This window comes from Carya illinoinensis, chromosome 11 (genome assembly GCF_018687715.1).
Source record: "Carya illinoinensis cultivar Pawnee chromosome 11, C.illinoinensisPawnee_v1, whole genome shotgun sequence".
NCBI classification, from domain to species: domain Eukaryota; kingdom Viridiplantae; phylum Streptophyta; class Magnoliopsida; order Fagales; family Juglandaceae; genus Carya; species Carya illinoinensis.
The window spans coordinates 29191276-29200927 of record NC_056762.1 but is presented as its reverse complement, the minus strand read 5'-3'; the positions used below and the strand labels follow the sequence as shown (position 1 = coordinate 29200927).

Genomic DNA, 9652 nt, shown 5'->3' with positions numbered 1-9652 from the left:
TATAAATTGGAAAATTCAACAGCACTCGAAATTAAATTAATCACGTGGTAAATCCTAATACAATCATCAGTAGATTTTTTTTTTTTTTTTTAAAAACAAATAAAGCATTAAAGCTTTAATTTATTCGATGTATGAAGTTAATTAACCAATACATATTACAACATTAATATTTGAGCATGCATGCATGAAATGGAAAACGATTATGTGACTTTTATGATTCTTGCTGGGCACTTGTCTGCAGGACTTGGAAGGGGTAAATATTTTATCGGGCCATCTGGGTTAAGTCGCTCCACACTGCACCAATATTAAAGAGAATAAAGAAGGAAAAAAAATTAAATTTTAAAGGTATATAATTGCATTAATATTTAGAATATAGCAAATAAACTTAAATAATATTACTTGTAGTTTTCTGAGATAATGATGGAGGAAGATGGTGATCTCCAGCTTGGCCAGATCACTTCCAGGGCAATACCTACTTCCTAATCCAAAAGGAAGGTAGCTTCCAACTGATCTGGATTTATTCTGCACAATACTCAAGCAAATTAATTAATTAATTAATTATGATATTTCAGTAGTACGTACGTATGTGAGCCTCTAAGTATAATTTATATATAAATAAATTAAAAATAATAAATAAATTAAAATGCATGTACATGATCATGTATTCATGTCAACATGTAGAACTTACATCCCATCTTGAAAGATCAAATTCTTTAGGGTTTGGATAGTTTTCGGGATCCATATGGACTCCTCTGCTCCAGACCAAGACTTTCCATCCCTTTGGAATGAGATAACCTGCAAACAAATAATGTATATATGATTTTCTCCTTAGAAATTAACATGAAAAGGGGATCAGATGTTTGAAATAATTTGAATATATATATCTTGTATGAGATTGAATGGCTAACCATTTATGTCAACATCCTCTTTGGCCTCTCTGAAAACCGAAAATGAGATACTTGTTCTGCGGAACGTCTCCTCTATTACCTAGTTTATGAAGTAATTATCAGCAGTCATGTTAATTAAGATTAAATTAAGAGAGATCAGGGTATGCGCACGGTACCGACATTAGTACTATAGCTATAAATAAATTATTCGAGAAGATGAGATCATATAAACTCAAGATCAGTTCGATTAAGATTATATTCACGTACGTACGTCGAGCCTTCATCAATGCACAAATATATGATACCTTAGAAAGATATCCCATTTGCCTGATCTCCGTGAGACTCAGTCCTTTCTGTGTAGACGGTCTTCTTTCCACGATCTCATCTTGTTCTTCCTGAAAATTAAGTAGTAGAATTCAACTTAATTTTAATAAAAATTTAAGTCATGAGATTACTGTATGTTTTATTTATTTTAAGAGAGTATAACACAAAACCCACCTTGGCTTTCATGAAGATTTCTGGATGTTGTGACATGTAGATCACTGCCCACAATGCTCCATGGGCAGAGCTTTCATGGCTGGCTAACATGAACACGAGTAGTAAATCTATGATATCCTCATCCTCCAATTGTCTTCCATCTTCATCTTTAACTCCCAATAGCAAATCCATCATATCTTTTTGCATCTCCGTTGGATTATTATCAATGGAATCGTTTTTGGTCATTTCCCTCTTTTTATCCAGTACAGTTTGGAATATCTTCACCAACTTTTTTCGTGCCTGAATCAAAGAAAAAACGTTCCTTAATTCATGAACTCTCATTAATTTGTGTGATCACCAATAGCTTCCCCCTTTTTTTTTATTTAAAAAGGAATGTAATATTAGGGTTTTATTGCTCATTAAGTACTAAAGCATCTTTACCTTGAGCGCTCTATGGAATGTAAATCCAGGAATATTAATGGCCTGAGACTTTATTCCAGCATTTAAATCACTGTACAAGTTTGCCACTGCCGAAATAACAGACTCACTGTGGGTGCTGATGAAAATGTTGGTGATGACCTTAAAGGCAAACCTTCTCAACTCTGCCAAGAGCTGGATTGGCTCCTTCATGCTGGCCCACTTCTCCAATGAGGTTACCACAATGCCCTCAATAAGGTCAATATACCCGGCCAGTGCCTCGTGGCCGTTGATCGAAGATGTGGTTAACCGGCGAAGGCGCTTGTGCTCGGAGTTTGAAATGCCATGGAATGATCTTCTACCTGTAAGGATGGTTGTGGCCTTAGGATAACCTAGTTTGAACCTTTCATCATCCATCAAAACTTTTTTGCATGTTTCTGGGATAGAAACAATCACACTTGGGCTCCCAAACATAAACGTCTTGTAGATACCAGTCCTGCCATACCTGCACATAGATAATTAATTTCAAACCAGAAAAATATTTTAAAGCATTTATATATAATTAGCATCTTGGGGAAGCAGAGACAGAAAGAGAGATAGAGAGAGAGGGTTACTTGTTTACAAGGTTGTAGATGTAGGAATTAGGGTCATTGGATCTGAAAGCTTTGAGGAAGGTTGGGAGACCACCAAGGTAAGGCCAACCCATATCACTAGGAGGGAGAGGATATTTTTTTTCCCCAGCTTGCCTACATAATACCACTCGTTAAATCTTCTCAGAAACCTGAATAGAAACACATATCCACCCAAGAGAACTCCAATAATCTGTTGTGCCTTGAGCTGCCCTGAAAATAAACACAAAATAGATAGAGACAATATTTAAGTGGTTCTGCAACGTGCCTACGTTCACTGAGTGGAAACACTATATTCAAAACAACTTGTTGCCCAGATAACTAACACAAGAGGGGGGGTGAATTGAGTTGTATTAAAAAAAATAACAATTATAAATCAAATATATAATATAAAATGTAAACAAAATATGAAATAACAATAAATATAAAGAGTAAGGGTAAGAGAGAAGCAAACTCAGTATGTTAACAAGATTCGGTCTCACTGTCTACGTCCTCGCCTCAAGCTACCCCTTGAGGATTCCCAAATTCACTATTCAACCTCATTCAGGTGGAGATAGAAACCTATTACACCTTTGAACAACACCGCTACAAAGGATCCGTATAGAACACCCTTTACACTTGCAATCACCTTACACGTGGTGATTCAACTATTCCCCGTGTAGAATACTTTCTACACGCACAAGGATTATACACACCCTTTTTCTGATACAAAAGCTGATAGTGGATAGGTTATCAGAAAACACTCCTCAATGAGTGAAATAAGAACAATACAGTGCAAGCTATATCTCTCAAAATGAACAAGGATTAATGCTCAATGCTTAGAGAAGAGAGAATGAAAACTTTGAATGAATGTTGTATGCTCTTGGTGTTGTAAATGTGAAGCTCTCAAATGATCTATTTATAGGCAGATGAGACTTCATATTCAAATTAAAAAAGATTCACATGTCAAAAACAACATCATTCACTTTTTCAAAAAATTCAAATAAAAAGTTCTTCTTTTTCAATTGTCAAAGACAACATCATTCATTTTTTCAAAAAAATCAAACCTAATATTTTACTTTTGGCATATGACAAAAGGAGCACACTTTCCTTTTCAAAAAAATTCAAACCTAATCTTTTACTTTTTGCATATGACAAAAAGAGCACACTTTCCTTTTCAAAAAATTCAAACCTAATCTTTTACTTTTTGTATATGACAAAAGGAACACACTTTACTTTTCAAAATTTTCAAACAAAATCATCTACCTTTTGTATAGGTCTAAAAAAGCATCAATCACTTTTGAAAATATTCAAATAAAACATGCACATGTGAAATATGACAATCAATCATCTTTAATATTTTCAAAGTTCAACCCTTTAATCAAGGCATGGACATGTAAAAGATGACAATCAATCATCTTTAAATATTTTCAAAATTCAACCCTTTAATCAAGGCATGTACATGTAAAAGATGACAATCAATCATCTTTCAAAATTTTCAAATTTAATTTTCAAAAATATTCATGCACATGTGGAAAATGTATTTTAATGCTTTATGATAAAATATTAATTTTGAGCATTAATCCTAATTTCGAATTTTAAGAGATTTACAACATTACTCTATAATTTTAATGTGAACTTGTTTCCTTCTTGCTCATGCTTGGTTCTTTGATGTGTTTGACTCTATTGTGTGGACAACTTGAGCTTGAAACTCCTTTATTCTTTGAATTCATTTGTTATCATCAAAATCCATGTGTAGATTTATAATCACATGAAACTTGAAACTTTGAGTTCAACACAACTCTATCTCAAATGGCATTACACACACTTCTTGCTTCACTCTCTCAATGGGATGGTTTATGCTTTAGACATCCTCTCCTATTTACAGGAGAGGACGAGCTCCTCTCCCTCCACATATGCGCTGGAATGCAATGCTGAACTCTCAATGAAAGCACATATGAGGAACATCACCACATGGGCATATGAGCACATGGGCAAAGTATGGGCACCACATGGAGTGGACGGCACACATGGGGTGGTCCCTCAACAATCACCCCCTTCATCCAAGTGTGCCACATTAGGATACTACATGTTGTATCCTTCCAATGATTTCATCCCTTTATCGAAATGTTCGTTTGCCATGAGAGATCTCCGCTATCAAATGCGCCCTAAGGCACCAATGCACTCGTAGGTGCTCAGCAGTATGAGATATTAATCAAGTCCAAACAGTGGTTGAACTTGATCCCAATGACGACTTTTGTCAACATATCTGTTGGATTATCTTCAGTGCCAATCTTCTGAAGTAGAATGTCCCCTTCTTCCAATATCTCACGTACGAAGTGGAAACAGACATCTATATGTTTTGTTCGAGAGTGATATACTTGATTCTTGGCCAGATGAATTGCACTTTGACTGTCACAGTAAACGGTAACCTCTTGTTGCTTAAAACCCAAGTCTGTTACCAATCCCTGTAACCAAATGGCTTCTTTCACGGCTTCTGTTACAGCCATGTATTCAGCCTCAGTTGATGATAGTGCAATTGTCGACTGCAAAGTTGATCGCCAACTAACTGGTCCTCCAGCCATAGTGAACACATATCCAGTTGTCGATCGGCGTTTGTCAAGATCACCTGCATAGTCTGAGTTAACATACCATAGACTATCTTCACTCTTCTCGAACTTTAAACCAATATCTACGGTTCCTAAAATGTACCGTAGAATCCACTTAGCCGCATGCCAATGAGTTTTTCTAGGATTATGCATATAGCGGCTAATTAAGTTAACGGCCTGGGAGATATCAGGTCGTGTACACACCATGACATACATTAAGCTTCCAACAACACTTGCATATGGGACATTTCTCATGTAGTCCCGTTCTTCATCGGTTTTAGGAGACTGCAATGCACTGAGCTTGAAATATGGGGCCATAGGAATATTCACCGGCTTTGTCTTTGAGTCGATGTTGAAGGGTTGCAATATTCTCTTCAGATATTGCTTCTGAGTAAGGTGAACTGTGCCTTTCACCCTATCTCTGCTGATCTTCATCCCCAGTATTCTTCGAGTTTCTCCTAGATCTTTCATGTCAAACTCATGACTTAACTGAGTTTTTAAGCGATCTATCTCCACTTTGCTTTTACATGTAATCAACATATCATCTACATATAAAAGCAAATAAATGAAAGATCCATCTGTAAGTTTTCTGAAATATACACAATGATCGTATTGGCAACGAGTGTATTTCAGATCCATCATAAAACGGTCAAACCGCTTATACCATTGCCGAGGTGACTGCTTCAAGCCATAGAGAGACTTCTTCAAACTGCATTCCTAGTTTTCTTTGTCAGCTTCTTTGAATCCTTCTGGTTGAGATAGATAGATCTCCTCTTCCAGATCACCATGTAAGAAAGCTGTCTTTACATCAAGCTGTGCTAACTCAAGGTCATATTGTGCAACCAAAGCTAGCAATATCCGAATGGATGAATGCTTCACAACAGGAGAGAATACTTCACTGTAGTCAATTCCCTCTGTCTGAGCGTAGCCCTTGGCTACCAACCTAGTTTTGTATCGTAATCCATTTTTAGCAGCTTGATCATATTTCTGATTGAAGATCCACTTACAGCCAATTGTCTTCTTTCCTTTTGGAAGCGGCACAAGCTCCCAAGTCTGGTTCTGGTGAAGAGACTGCATCTCTTCATTCATTGCCTTTGTCCATTCAACTTGTTCACTGGACTGTATGGCTTCTTTGTAAGTGGTTGGGATCTCACACCCTTTAACTAGTAATGCATATGTCACATAGTCTGCATAACGTGTCGGTACACGTTTTTCTCTTCTCGGTCTGTTGGTTGCTATTGATTCAGGTTGTATTGGAGGTACTGTGACTGGACTATCAACCTCATCTTGTCCGTGCTCTCCATTTGTTTCTCCTGAATCCTTTCGAGTGGAAAACTCCACCTTTTGCGAATCACCAGGTGTTTCGCTATCATGGCTGCCTTCACTGGAATCTCTATGCTTATGTGACTTAAGCATCTCAGATTCGTTGAAGGTAACATCTCTACTGATGATCACATTTTTAGATTCTATGCACCAGAATCTATACCCTTTTACACCAGTACTAAAGCCCAAGAATTTTACTTTCTTGGCTCTAGGATCAAGCTTACTTTCTTTAGCATGATAGTAAGCAGAACATCCGAAAACGTGTAAAGAGTCATAATCAGTAGCATGTGTACCTCTCCACATTTCAGTGGGTGTCTTCCCGTCATTGGCAGACGTGGGTAGTCGATTGATGAGGTGGCAGACATATGTCACAGTTTCAGCCCAAAATTGTTTACTGAATCCAGCATCCAGCAATATACATCGCACTTTCTCTAGTAAAGTACGATTCATTCGTTCTGCCACACCATTCTGCTGCGGTGTACCTCGTACTGTGAAGTGTCTGACAATTTCCTCTCTCCGGCATACTTCCATGAAGGGATCTGAAGTGTATTCACCTCTATTATCAGATCTGAGCCGCTTGATCTTTTTGCAGGTCTGAGTCTCAATCATTTTCTTCCAATCAAGGAAGATTTGCAGCACTTCATCTTTATTCTTCATTGTATATACTCACACACGACGAGAATAATCATCTACAAAAGTTACAAACCAATGTTTATCTCCCAAAGATGCATTTTGGGTAGGTCCCCAAACATCAGAGTGTACATAGTCAAGTATTTCCTGTGTATTGTGTACATCGGTTCCAAACTTGATCCACCTCTGCTCAATACACAGTGCTCACAGAAAGACAGTTTACCAGTCTTGGCACCTTTGAGTAAGCCTTGCTTCACTAGTGTTTGCAAAGCTTTTTTCTCCTGCGTGTCCATACGCATATGCCACAGACTGGAGGTGTCGGCATCAGTCTCATCTAGCTTCTCACAGCCTGTGGAAGCTCTTCCATCAACAGTACTTCCTTGCAAGAAGTATAAGTTTTCTCGCCTCAAACCCTTCATAGCCACCTGAACTCCCATTAGTATTTTGAGAGTTCCGTCTTCAATGGTGATTCTGAATCCCTTTGAATCCAGAGATCCAAGTGAGATGAGATTCTTCCACAAGTCCGGAACGTACCGAACTTCTGTCAGAGTCTTGACGCTGCCATCGTGCAGCTTTAATCGAATGCTACCTATTCCCTGAGTCTTACATGCATTGTCATTACCCAAAAGTACTGCTCCACCCTCAATCTTTGTGAAGTTAGTAAACCAGTCCCGATTGGGACACATGTGATAGGTACATCCGGAATCCATAATCAATTCATCAGAATGACAAATGGATGATGAACTTATCAAGGAAAAATCTGAATCATTATTTTTGTCCACGACATTGGCTGTGGGGGTTGATTCTGCTGTTGTCCCTTTAGCTTGGGACAATCCTTCTTCCAGTGCCCTTTGTTGTGACAAAAGGAACACTCGTCTCTAACGACCTTTCTTCCGACTGATGGACCACGTGATGTGGCTTGAGTTTTCGATTGAAAACCTTTCTTCTTTCCGGGATACCTTGACTGGGGTCTCCCTTTGCTGTTAGCGCTTCACTTGATGTATCTAGTTGTACCTGCTTATCTTTTCTATGGTATTCATTGCTAATTAAAGAACTAGATACATCGTCAAAACTAATACTTTCCTTCCCATATAGTAGAGTAGTAATTAAATGCTCATATGTATCAGGCAAGGAATTTAACAAATGTAAAGTTTTATCTTCATCTTCAATTTCAACATTCAAGTTTAACAAATCAGCAAGAATTTGGTTATAACTATTCAGATATTCAGACATAGAATTACCTTCACGAAATTGGAATCTAAAAAGCTTTTTCTTCAAATGCAAACAGCTCTTAATGCTCTTCTTCATGAACTTATCCTCCAATTTCTGCCAAAGTATCTTAGCATTTGTCTCTCTCATGACAAAATACTTTTGTTCTTTGGTAAGGCATAATCGGATTGTACTACAAGCTTGTGTATTAAGCTTCTTCCAAGCCTGATCAGTCATATCATCTGGCTTTCCTTCCAACGCAATATTCGGCCAACTCTTGTTGGATCAAAACATCCATGACTTCACACTGCCACATGTTGAAATTGCTTGTTCCATCGAACTTCTTAACTTCAAACTTGGCATTTGACACTGTGGTCCGACATCCAGATCTACTGGCATTTTCAGAACTCTTATCTCTTCCAGATCTTTCCATTTGAATTTATAAAATTTAGACACAAAATTTCAAAATTCTAACCATATGAATGAGTCCGGAATGATCCAAATAGTTAGAAAGCACTATTTGATCGTTGAAATTGGATTCCAAATAGCTTAGATCAAGCCCAAAATGGATTTAAAAAATGGACGGTCCTGATCGTCTGGCACGTGAGATGCACGCGCTGAGTAGGGCGTCTGGTCGGCGCGTGGGCGTGTGTAGTACACGCGTAGCAGCTCCTGTTTGCGCGTGAGGGGGCGTGTATGACACGCGCTGAAGCTTTGTAAGGCGCCTGGGGGCGCGTTGGCGCATGTAACTCACGCGTCTTCAACCTCTGATGCGCGTGTGGGCACGTGTGATTCAGTCGTCTTCTTCCTCTGGCTGCGACTGAGGCACGTGAATCACACTCTCCAACTTCTAGAGGCGCGTGCGGGCTCCTCCAGTGTTTGTTTTCGATGCCGTTTGCGGCAACAGATCCATCTTGACGAGAGGAACATTGTGGTGTGATCAAAAGTTGATTTCGATTAACTGCAATTTTTTGGGTAGCACGAACCGAAGCTCTGATACCAATTGTTGTGCCTTGAGCTGCCCTGAAAATAAACACAAAATAGATAGAGACAATATTTAAATGGTTTGGCAACTTGCTTACGTCCACTGAGCGGAAACACTATATTCAAAACAACTCTATCTCAAATGGCACTACACATACTTCTCACTTCACTCTCTCAATGAGATGGTTTATACTTCAGATATCCTCTCCTATTCATAGTGGAGAGGATGAGCTCATCTCCCTCCACATATGCGCTGGAATGCAATGCTGAATTCTCAATGAAAGCACATGTGAGAAACATCACCACATGAACACATGAGCATATAGATAAAGTATGGACACCACATGAAGTGGACGGCACACATGGGATGGTCCCTCAACATAATCAACCACAACAACTCCATTATTATGGATTTTTCTTAACCTACACCTGGATATAATAATATGGCTACTTAGGTGAGCTTTTATAGCACTCATGACCTTAACGTTCCTTCCAAAGCAATATGTTG

General features: G+C 38.4%; 1 pseudogene; it reads right to left on the bottom strand.

Annotated features, from left to right (window-relative positions):
- Positions 1 to 200: 200 nt before the first annotated feature.
- LOC122282362 lies at positions 201 to 9444 on the bottom strand (annotated as a pseudogene).
- Positions 9445 to 9652: the final 208 nt, after the last annotated feature.